This window comes from Mustela erminea, chromosome 5 (assembly GCF_009829155.1).
Source record: "Mustela erminea isolate mMusErm1 chromosome 5, mMusErm1.Pri, whole genome shotgun sequence".
Classification (NCBI taxonomy): Eukaryota; Metazoa; Chordata; class Mammalia; order Carnivora; family Mustelidae; genus Mustela; species Mustela erminea.
In genome coordinates this window covers 124,501,795-124,514,338 of record NC_045618.1, presented here as the reverse complement: position 1 = coordinate 124,514,338, position 12,544 = coordinate 124,501,795, and the positions used below count along the sequence as shown (strand labels likewise).

The following is a 12,544-nucleotide window of genomic DNA, read 5'->3' as shown; positions in this document are numbered from 1 at the left end:
AGTCTTATATAGTACTTTAATTTATATAGTTTTTAATATTTATTTATTTATTTAAAGATTTTATTTATTTGATAGAGAGAGGCACAGAAAGAGAGAGAGGGGACAGAAGCAGAGGGAATGGGAGAGGGAGAAGCAGGCTTCCCGCTGAGCAGGGAGCCCTTTGCAGGGTTGATCCCAGGATCCTGGGATCATGACCCGAGTGGAAGGCAGATGCTTAATAACTGAGCCACCCAGGTGTTCCTAGTTTTTGATACTTAAAATATGTTCAAAACTAGTTCTTTTCAGCTATTTAATTTTTATGATGATAATTTTTAAATTTATTTTGCTCATTAAACTTGTAATAGATCTCAAAATTCTATGACAGACTTTTGGTCAAGTTGTTTCCATTAAATAGTACTGATTTTAAAAATTAATAACTTAAAACTGCCACACATACACAAAAACAAATGGTCCACAATATATTCTCCTTTCCATCTGAAGGTTTTATGAAGCACTATTACCATTAACCAGTCTTTCACTATTAATATTAAATGGCCAATTGACACAAACGATTCCGAGACTGTTCTTCCACCACTTATTAAGAATGGGGTGGCAGGCACTGGAGATAATACTCATTTAGCCTTCTGAGCTTTCTGGGCAGACTTAGTGGCCTTGCCAGCTCCAGCTGCCTTCTTGTCCACTATTTTGATGACACCCATAGCAACCGTCTGTCTCATGTCACGAACAGCAAAACAGCCCTAAGGAGGATAGCCAGAGAAGCTTTCAACACACATAGGCTTGCCAAGAACCATATCAACAATGGCAGCATCACCAGATTTCAAGAATTCAGGACCATCTTCTAGGTTTTTTCCAGAACGATGAAATATCTTCTCCTTCAGCTCAGCAAAGTTGTAAGCAATGTGAGCTATATGACAGTCCATCACAGGTGCATATCTAGCACTGATTTGTTCTGGATGGTTCAGGATAATTACCTGAGCTGCAAAGCCAGCTGCTTTCATTGGTGGGTCATGTTTGCTGACATCAGCCACATTGCCACAATAAACATCTTTGGCAGATACATTCTTGACATTGAAGCTCACATTGTCCTCAGTAATACCCTCACTGAAAGCTTCATGGTGCATTTCAACAGACTTTACTTTGGTAGTAACATTGACTGGAGCAAATGTGACCACCATGCCAGGTTTAAGAAAACCAGTCTCTACTCGGCCCATAGGAATAACACCAATGCCACCAATTTTGCAGATGTCCTGGAGAGGCAGACAAGGTCTTATCAGCTGTATGAGCTTGTGGTAGAATGCAATCCAGAGCTTTGGGCAGTGTGGTTGCACTGGCATTCCCATCTTTACAAGTGACTTTCCATCCCTTGAATCAAGGCATGTTAGGATGTGGCTCCAGCATGCATGATGTCACTTTTCCAACCAGAAATGAGCACAAATGTCATGGTTGTAGACAGTTTTCTTAATGTAGGTGTTACCTTCCTTAACAAAATATCCTGGTATCTCATATGGCTTTAGGGTGGCCCAGTGAAATCCATTTTGTTAATACCAATAATTAGTTGTTCCATACCCAGTGTGTAAGCCAGAAGAGCAAGCTCATGGGTCTGTCCATTCTTGGACAGACCTGCTTCAAATTCACCAACACCAGCAGACACAATCAGGACAGCATAGTCAGCCTGAGATGTGCCCACAATCATGTTTTTGATACAGTCTCTGTGTAGTGTGGCATCAGCGAGTAATACAGGCTGATCTCAAATTTCCACAGGGAGATATCAGTGATAATACCACATTCCGTTCAACTTTAGTCTATTCAAGACCCAGGCAAACTTGAAGGAGCCCTTTCACATCTCCACAGCCTCCTTCTCAAATTTTTCAGTAGTTCTTTTGTTGACCTCACCACATTGGTAGATCAGATGGCTGGTAGTATTAGACATCCCTGAGTCTATGTATCCAATGATGATGATGTTGATATGATTTACTTTCCCATTTTGTTTTGGTTTAGCAGTGATTTTCCTGATACCAGTGTTTTGGAGGCAAACACATTGTGAAAACTAATGACAATTTTTGGTTTGTAAAAGCAAGTGTTAGAAAGCCAATGATATATTTAACCCTTCAATATTAGACTATTTGCATAATTTTATGTTGCTTTTTTTGTTATTTTTTAATTGAGATGATATTTACATAGCATACAAATCCAGAGGTCATGTTTTCAATGAAATGGAGTTCATTAACAAGAGGGTTAACATTAACACAAATTGACCTGTGTTTTAAATTGATAGACTTTATTTTTAGAAAAATTTGAGATGTAAAGAAAATTCAGTAGAGAGTACAGTGTTCTTATTTACTATTCTCTTGGTTTTCCCTATGATTAACATCTTCCATTAATGTGGTAAATTTGTTATAAATGATGAACTATTATAATATTATATATAATTATTAATAAGAGTCTATAGCTTACATTAGGATTTACTCTTAGCATTGGTTTTGAAACCTCCTAGCAAGGTTTTGAAAAATGTGTAAGTATATGTACCTATAGAGGAAGAGAGGAAAAAATAAAACAAGATAAAATCAGAGAGGCAAACAAACCATAAGACACCCTTAATCATAGGAAACCGACTAAGAGGAAGCAGGAGGGGAGAAGGGTGGGGGATGGAGTAACTGGGTGATGAACATTAAGGAGGACAAGTGATATAATGAGCACTGGGTATTATATAAGACTGGTGAATCACTGACCTCTACCTCTGAAACCAATAATATGTTATATGCTAATGATTGAATTTAAATTAAAAAATAAATTTAGTTTGAAAAGAAGATGAAAAGGATATATATCTATTATTATAGCATCATATGGAACAGTTTCACTGCCCTAAGAATCCTCTCTGTTTTACCTACTCACCTCTCTTCCTCAACACTCAAATCCAGGCAATCACTGATCTTTTTACTTTCTCCATAGATTTGCCTTCTCTAGAATGTCATATATTTGGAATAATACAGTATGTAGCCTTTTCAGATTGGCTTCCTTCACTCACCAATATGCATTCAGGTTTCCTCGTATCTTTTTGCAGCTTGATAGCTCATTTATTTTATTGATGAATAATATCCTTGTGTTATCATTTGTTTATCCATTCACATATAAAAGGAAATTTTGGTACTTTGGGACTGATGTTTATGAGCTTACGCAGTTATGAATAAAGATGATATAACATTTCTGTGCAGGTTTTTATGTAAAATTAAGTTTTCATTTCATTTGGGTAAATACTAAACAAAATTGCTGGTTAATTACCCATTTGATATGAGCAACTCAATGACATTTAGTACATTCTCAGTGTTGTATAGCCATCACATCTATCTAATTTAAGTATTTTCACCACCACCCCCCCCAAAAACACCCTGTACTCAGAAGTCTCTCCCCAGTCTCTCCTTCCATGAGCTCCTGGAGACCATCAATCTACATTCTGTCCCTTTGAATTTACCTCTTCTGTGTATTTCATATACAGAATTCTATAATATGTGGCTTTTATGTCTGGCTCTTTCACTTTGCAGGATGTTTTCAAGGTTCATCCATATAACATTGTGACTTTCCTTTACATGGTTGAAGAGTATTCCATTTTAAGTGTATAGTGCAGTTTGTTTACCCATTCACCCATTTTTGGACATTAGGTATTTTCTACCTCTTGAGTATTGTGAGTAGTGCTGCTATTACAAATATGAATGTACATGACTGTGTTTGAGTATCTATCTCCTTTTGGGTACACAAACAGGAAGGTAGTTGAGGGGTCCTGTAATAATTCTGTATTTAAGTTTTTGAGGAAACACTAGACTGCTTTCCACAGAGACGCACCATTTACATTCCCATTAGCACTACACCAGGATTTCAATTTGTCCACATTCTTTCCAACGCTGTGATTTTCCATTTTTGAAATATTGTTATAGCAGTCCTAATAGGTATCAAATTGTGTCTCGGGATTTCGACTCGCATTTCCCTAAGGACTAATGACATCGTGTATCTTTCATACATGACGTGTATCTTTCATGTGCGTTTTGGGCATTTGTGTTTCATCTTTAGAGAGATATCTATTCAAGTCCTTTGCCCTTTTAAGTAGGTTGTTTGTCTTTCATTATTGAGCTTTAGGAGTTCTTTTTATGTTTTGAATATTAAGCCTGTGCTGGTTAATTTTATGTCAACTTGACTGGGCTAGTGGATTCTCAGATGGCTGGCAAAATACTATTTCTGGGTGTGGATTGCATTTGATTTAATAGACTGAGTGAAGAGAATCAGTCTCACCAAAATAGGTCAGCGTCATTGAAACTGTCAGGGCTTGTGTGAAACAAAGAGACAAACAAAGGATCAATTTTCTCACTTTTCTTGAACTGGGGTGCCCCTCTTTTATCTCAGACATCAAAGCTCTTGGTTTTCAGGCTTTAGGACTCTGGCTTGGGACTCTGGGATTTACACCATCATCATCCTTGCTTTTCAGCCCTTCACTGACTGAATTATACTGTGGGCTTCCCTAGCTCTCCAGATTGCAGATGACAGACTGGGATTTCTCCATTTCCATAACAGTGTGAGGCAATTCCAATGCTAAATGCTCATTTATATTATCTATTTATATCTATCTATCTATCTATCATTATCTCTCTCTATCCATCTATCATCTGTCTATCATCTGTCTTCTATGTATTTTCTCTCTCCTATTGGTTCTGTTTTTCTAGAGACCTATGGCTAATACAAAACCTTTATCAGATATGTGATGTGCAATATTCTTTCCCATTCTGTAGATTGTCTTTTCTTTTTCTTGATAATGCCCTTTGATGCATAAAAGTTTTTAATTTTAATGAAGTCTAGTATACTATTCTTTTTTTTTTTCTTTTGTTGATTGTGCTTTTGGTGTTATATCTTAAAATCCATTGTCAAATACAAGGTCACGAATATTCCTACCTATGTTTTCTTCTAAGAGTTTTATGTGTTTAACTGTTATTTTTAAATGGTTAATCCAGTTTGAGTTTTCTGTTTGTTTGTTTGTTTGTTTGGTAAGAGTAAAATAGGGTTCCAGCTGTATTTTTTTGTATGTGGATATCAGTTGTCCTACCACCATTTGTTGAAGGAACTATTTTTTCCCCCATTAAGTAGTCATAGCATCCTTGTTGAAATCCATTAGCTCTAAATGTATGTGCTAATTTTATCAGTTCTATTTCTTTGGTCTTTATGTCTATTCTTATGCCAGTACCATATAGTTTTTATTACTGTACCTTTGTTTGCTGCTGTTGTAAGATTTTATTTATTTATTTGTGAGAGAAAGAGGAAATACAGCACATGCTATGGGGAGGGGCAGAAAGGGAGAAGCAGGCTCCCTGCTGACAGGAAGCCCAATGCAGGGCTTAATATTTGGGATCATGACCTGAGCTGAAGGCAGATGCTTAGCCAACTGAGCCAGCCACCCAGGTACCTTATTACTGTACCTTTGTAGTAAGTTTTGAAATTTAAAACTGTGAATCACCTAACTTTCTTCTCTTTCAATATTGTTTTGGTTATTCAGGGCCCCTTTAAATTTTATATGAATTTAAGAACTGGCTTTTCCACTTTTGCAAAAAACAAAAAACATTAGAATGTTGATATAAATGGTACCTATCAATAGAATTCTTTGGGTAGTATTGCCATTGTAAATACAATAAGTCTTTCAATTCATGACTGTATGATATCTTTTCATTTATTTAGGTCTTCTTTAATTTCTGTCACCAAGATGTTGCAGTTTTTTAGTCTCTCACTCATTTTTATATCTTCATTTTCAAATCCTTGAACTTCTTTGTATTTCCCATTGTCTTCTGTAGTTTTACTCCAATAATCCAGTTTTCATGCCTATTATTCAGCTGAGTCACAAATCCCTCCCCCAGCTTTCCTTCTTGTTTAAGAAATTATGTTTTATTTAGTATCACATAATTCTAAGCGCAAAAACACTTGAAATAAAGCAAATGTTTAATAACTATTTCTGAAAAGATAAATGAATAGGTGATTTCATGAGTTTCCAAATCATAATACAATGTTTTTAAGAGTTAAATTTCTTTTTAGCCTTTCTTGATAAAATTACTTAAGTACTTCTAATTATGGCTGGGGATATGTTTTGTTATAGTTTTGTCTCATTTAGAAACATATTTCTTTATGTTTCTACATAATATTCATTATAATGTTTTGAAGTGCAGCATCATATCGTGATTTTTTAAAGACTCATTTATTCATTCAGGATTACAGAAGTTTAGGGCCTTGGGATTATGCAGAGCACGACAGAGACATATTTAACCATAATAATCTAATATATCACTACATTTCATTTATAATTTTAAGACAATATCCTAGCTCGAGATTTTCTTGAAGAAAATTTCAATGAAGAGTTTATAAAATACAGTCTCTTCCCAGGAAACTTTCTCTCCCAGGAAACATTCACTGTGCTAAAGCAGGTAATGATAATTACCAGAAAGATTTTTTTTTTTTTGATCCAAAGTTGCCTAGTCATTTGTCTTGGTTTTGAAAATTCTAAGTTACAAATCATCACATATTAACAGAACTAGTTTCTATCAAAGAGATGCAAGAAATCTTAATATTCTAAATCATTTAGTTGAAATAAATAGAAAAAAATAATAATAAATGCCATTATAAAAGTATCTGGGTGATCTGAGGAATTTGCCAATGAGGAAATAATGCCACATGATAAAGAAAGAAGACTGAAATATTTTTCTGATCCTTTGCATTTATTTTTATATCTGCTTTCAGAGCAGAAACACATCCTTAAAAACGTAACTAGACAAATACACAAAGACATATATGTTTTTCATTGATACATTGTTCACATTAGTAAAAAGTTAAGAACCATATAAATGTATTACAATAATAGGCCAAGCGATTTAAGAAAAGAAATCTGTGCAGGTTAAAAATGACAAGCATCTTTGTTTAGCATGCATTCCTGTTCATAATGTATCACTATGTAAATAAAGAAGTTTACAGGCAATATGCAGAAGTAAACCATTTTTGTAACATATTGCACATATATAATATACATATTTTGATAAAGGTATAAAGTTACACTATTTTTTCTTGTTTTGGGGTTATAGTAATTCAAATTATTATATTTTCCTTTAGGCTATGCTAATTTTCCACTTATCTATAACAAATATACAGTGTTTATTAAAAAGAATGTAATTTACCATTTTTCCCTTCAGAATCCTATGAATAAGGCAATGTTCTTACATTTTGCAATATAATGGACTTTTCACAATTAGATGCATTTAAGAAGCCAAAAGGCATGTTAATAGTACATCAAGGTTAAGGATAAAAAATAAGATACAAAAACATAATTTTAGGCAAAGATAAATTAATGGCACAATTTTAGTTTAGAGTACCAGTAGCACCAATTCCACTCTGAATAATGTCTTGTGATATAAAGGGACACAGTCACCTAAAACCTGTATAGAATAATTTAGAAAAAAAATGCATTTCTGGGATGCCTGTGTGACTCAGTGAGTTAAAGCCTCTACCTTCGCTCAGGTCATGATCCCAGGGTCCTGGGATGGAGCCCCGCATCGGGCTCTCTGCTCAGCAGGGAGCCTGCTTCGTCCTTTCTCTCTGCCTACTTGTGATCTCTGTCTGTCAAATAAATAAATAAAATCTTTAAAAAAATGCATTTCTGAGGAGTTTCTAACAGGAACTTGATTTTTTCATTCAAATTGTCTGCATATAATTAGATATAGGGGCAGAAATTAGCCTGCAAATAATTGTACTTGTAATGGGTTTTTTGAGTAATAACATTGCTACCTGTTCCCTAAAATGAAGGGACTTCTTTCCAGTCATATGTGTAAGTACCTCATTATGAAGTCCATTATTTTCAGCAAGTGCAAAAGATTTTAGTATCAAAATGGTGACTGTGAAAAGGGCAAACCATAATAATGTACTCATTCTGGTGATCTTTTGCTGCTGCATTACAAACTGTCCAAATTTAGAGCCTTAGCAATGACCATTTACTAAATATTATGATTGCATGGTTCAGGAATTCACCAGGAACTATTTGTCCAGTTCTCCTATTCCACATGACATTGACACTGGTAATTTTGATTTATCTAAATTGTGGATCAGCTGACTAGGCTTTATTTGCAGTCCTGACACCTTGGTGAAGTTGGCCAAATGATGGCACTCGACTGGAACTGGAGACCAAACTTTAGCACAGTGGCATCAGGGAAGTTGGAATTTTTACTCTGGGGTTCACAAAGGCAAGAGACACTGTTCTGGAGAATAAAGAAGGAGCTACATATACTTTTGGTCAGTTTTGAAAGTCACTTAACATCATTTCCATAATTTTTTGGTTGAAGTAATTATAAGGCATCCCAGATGGAAGAGGAGGGGAGCAGTGTCAAAGAATTTGTAGTCATGTCTAAAAATTGGCATTGGAGCTATGAAAGAAAGATGGGAAGTACAGCAGAAGATGCATTAATGAATAAACGAAAAATTTATCATTGACTGAATGCCAAAATCAAAAATAGGATAAATTATTTGTTATGAAAATCTGTATGATATCTTTATCAGGTAGAAAATACAGTTATGAAAACAAAACACAGAGAAGCAAAATATCATCTTGTTTAAAATGTCAGAGATGCTTCTTAAGTTTTTAATATTTTTATTAAGTACAATAGCCACAATTTATAGATCATGGGCTCTATGCCAGGCACTATATTAAATGCTCTGAATTTATTATCACATTTAATTCATGAAACAAGGCAATAGAGATATTAGATTTTATCTCTGTGTCATAGTTTAGAAAACTGACATATGAAAAGGTTAGATAACACATCAAAGACCGCATAATTTGTTAACAAAAACAATCACACTACATCCCCAAGTTATCACACTCCAAAACACACTGTTTTAACTACACATTTTACCATCTTTAATTGTTTTGAAGGATGAATTTTAAGTAAAGATATCCTCAAGATTTTTTTTTTCTAATATGACTACTGAAGTATCAGAAAATTAGTTTTAATAATGCATGTCCCTGGACTTTTCTGGGACAAAGCTATTCCGAAACTTAATTCAATGACTAAAAGTGAGTTCAGAATTATAGCAAGAATTGTACATTATTTCCCATGCTCATTTATGCTAAAGTTTACCAAGACTTTTGGTAAAGAAGCTATCACTTTGGAAATTTTGAGTCATAGATACTTTGAGAAAGAAAGAGGGTAGAGGTAGTCCAAGTCAAATAACCTAGTCGGTTTAGTTGCAAAGTCATGAAAAAGCATTAAAATGATAGACTAATGAGAATAATGAAGTTTTCATTTAAAAAAATGTAACTTTTCCCAGCTTTACTTATCAACTTAAGTTTCCTAAAATATTTGTAACTTTGAAAGTAGCTGTTAGTTTTTGTCCTTAAGAGAAATTTTAAAAGTTCATGAGCACTTAACAAAAGTGTTCCTAAAGGAGTGTATTTTCTAAGGATTCTGATGATATATTGATCCACTTTTCTTAATATACCCTGAAAACATTTGGTTAAAAAAATTGTAAATAAATAAAGTATCAATCATGAAGTACACACTAAGATATGAGGCACATTCGGAAGTAATGTGCGACAGGCATGGCAAATCTAGGTGATTTTCCTTAAGAAAAGACAATGTTAAGTTGGCTCAAAAGGCAAATACAGTTTGTCATCTGAAGTTGTTGAAAACTCAAATCATTTAAGCAGGACAGAGAGATTTTCCATAATAAACACAGCATGACAATGCTTTGTTTTTATAGCTAAATAGAAACCCAAATCTACCAGGGAATAAAACAGGAACTGAAAACTAGTTTAGAGTTTCCATTTTGCAATATTATTTCTGTAAATAATTTATAGCTTCAATATTTACATATCAACACTTATTTATGTTAAATCCTGGTGGTAGAAGAAATATCGTCTCTAAATTTCTCCTTACACAATTCTAAGCTCTTCCTGGAATCACATTTAGTATTTTCTCCCAAAGTAGAGATCTTAGCCAAACCACATGGGGACAAAAAATTTCACCTTCAATAAATTCCTTGGGTATTCTGAAATTGCTGCTCAATTTGAACCTCAGCTTAGTATAACTTTATAACTATTTGACTGTGGGAGACTTGCTTCCTTTAAAGGATCATCTAAAAAGACACTTTCCCTGAAGCCTTCCTTCATATATCCTCCTTTACTAAAATTATTTCTTTCTTCATATATTTACATTATCATTTAACAGATCCCTTTGAACTCTTTGAGGGAGAGGCAGAGTCACATTTATTTTGTATCCAGCAAGGTCCCTATCTCCCATTATAGATCCTCAATAAGTATATACTGGAATCGATAAAGAGAAAGAAAGAAACAGAAAAGAAGGGAGAAAAAGAAAGTATAAACACAAAACGAAGGATGAAAGATAAACTCTAAAATTCTGATGTAAGGGGTTGTTTGAAATTAATATCAGATGTAATTCATGCCATGAACAACTATGTTCTTAGATTGTGAGTATAAGGAGGAAAAGCAACATGTATGTCTTGCTCAGTATGTTTCCCCAAATTCCTAGAAGATAACAGATTAAGGATCTTGAGAAATCTTAAAATATGCAGTTGGCAATCTAGAGACCCAAGAGTGTCAATGGTTTAGTTCTGGTTTGAAACTAGCAGGCTTTAGAACCAAGGAGTCCCAAAGCTTTAGTTTAAGTTTGAGTGCGGGAGAAAAAACAAACAAACAAACAAACAAACAAAATCCCAAACCCCACAATGTCTCAGCTCAAACAGCCAGGCAAGATAAGTTCCCTTATCTTCTCAGGAGGGTCAGGATTTTTGTTCTATCCAACCCTTCAACTGATTGCATAAAGACCATCCAAAATAAGAAGGGACTATACTCAGTCTACCAATTCAAATATTAATCTCTTCTGAAAATATACTTACAGAAACACTCAGAATAATGTTTTACCCAATATCTGGGCACTCTATCACTCAGTCAAGTTGACTCATAAAGTTGATAATCATGAGTCCATTCCTTGTTAGTTGTCACCCATATGTATCTACTTAAACCACACTTAAGTTCCAAATAAGTACAATAACAAGGTTATAATTCCAATCATCATGATACAACTATCCTCCATATAGCTGGAAACGCACTAAAACCCTTCTCCGGAATATAAGGTAAAGTTTGTGGATTACATTTACTCTTCTCTTTGATATCTTGTAACTTAAATAAATTCAGTGTATTTTATGTTACATGATCAGGGAACAAAAGAAAAGAAAAAAGATATTGACATTGCATGCATACCTACACATGAACATGGATACACAAACATATTCATAGCAACGTAATGAGGAAATAATCATGACAATTGCAGTCCTCCTTTCTGTAACTAGGCACATAGCCATAGCTTGTATGTACAGTTTCCTTTCTCTTTTTTTTTTTTTTTTAAGATTTTATTTATTTATTTGAGAGAAAGAGAGCACACAAGAGGGGATTGGAGAAGGAGAGAGGGAGAGTAGTTTCCCTGCTTAGTAGAAGACTCCGAAATCATGATCTGAGTAGAAGGCAGATGCTTATCTGAGTGAGCCACCCAGGAACCCCTGTAGTTTCCTTCTTCTAATACCCGTTTGATATTCCTGTTAGCTTCAGCAAGCCCCTCAGCTCATTGTGGTTTTTTACCTGGTGGTATGTTTCAAATCTTAATTTCTGAAGAGTCTGGGCCATTAGTAGTCCTGCCTCGATGGGTTGTAGGTTTGCATTGAATTTAATTATGGGGTATGGAAATCCTAAGAGACAGTCTAAGGAATCCTGTATTCCAGTCATGTTCTTTCTTACCTCCATTGTGGAGAAGTAGTCCAATTTCCCCTTGGTAATCAGGATCAATTACCCCAGTGAGTACATTAACTCTCTTTTTGCCTATTAATTCAGAGGCATGAGGAAACCAAAGTGATTGGGTGACAGTTTTAACTTCAAGCTCAATGAAATCACTGGTGAAAACATTGCATGTGGAGAAGATAAATCTGTACCAAGTACACATATATTACAGCAGGGACAAAATGCTGACTCTTCCATGATGGAAGCTGTCAAGTAATCAGCCTGCCATTTTGTAGGTTGTTGAGCATCCCAGAGAATGATGTCATGCTGGAAACTCAACATGGTCTCTGCTATTGGAAGACTGGGCATTCATCAGTGAACATAGCCAGGACTGCCTTGGAGAGTGAAAGTCTGTTGCTGAGCTCAAGCATACCCTCCGTTCTTACCACCATGGCCACTTTGTTCATAAGCCCCTACTTAAATAGGATGCAAGTATCTTGATGTTTTTTCTACCCATTCAGAGAGATCCAACCACATCTTCCCAACTTTTCTTGTGACTCATTTTTTAATCATCTTCAAGACCCTGACCATTCAGCCAAAGTACTGTCCACAGCCCATGAATTCATAAATAATCATACATTTGGCCATTTCTCTTTCCAAGTAAATTGAACAACCATGTGTACCATTTCAAATTCTGCCCACTGGGAGGATTTCCCTTTATCACTGTCCTCCAGGGATGTCCCAGGA

At 35.0% G+C, this 12,544-nt stretch overlaps 1 pseudogene; it reads right to left on the bottom strand.

The window, feature by feature from the left end:
• Nucleotides 1-571: 571 nt before the first annotated feature.
• Nucleotides 572-11,824, bottom strand: LOC116590228 (annotated as a pseudogene).
• Nucleotides 11,825-12,544: the final 720 nt, after the last annotated feature.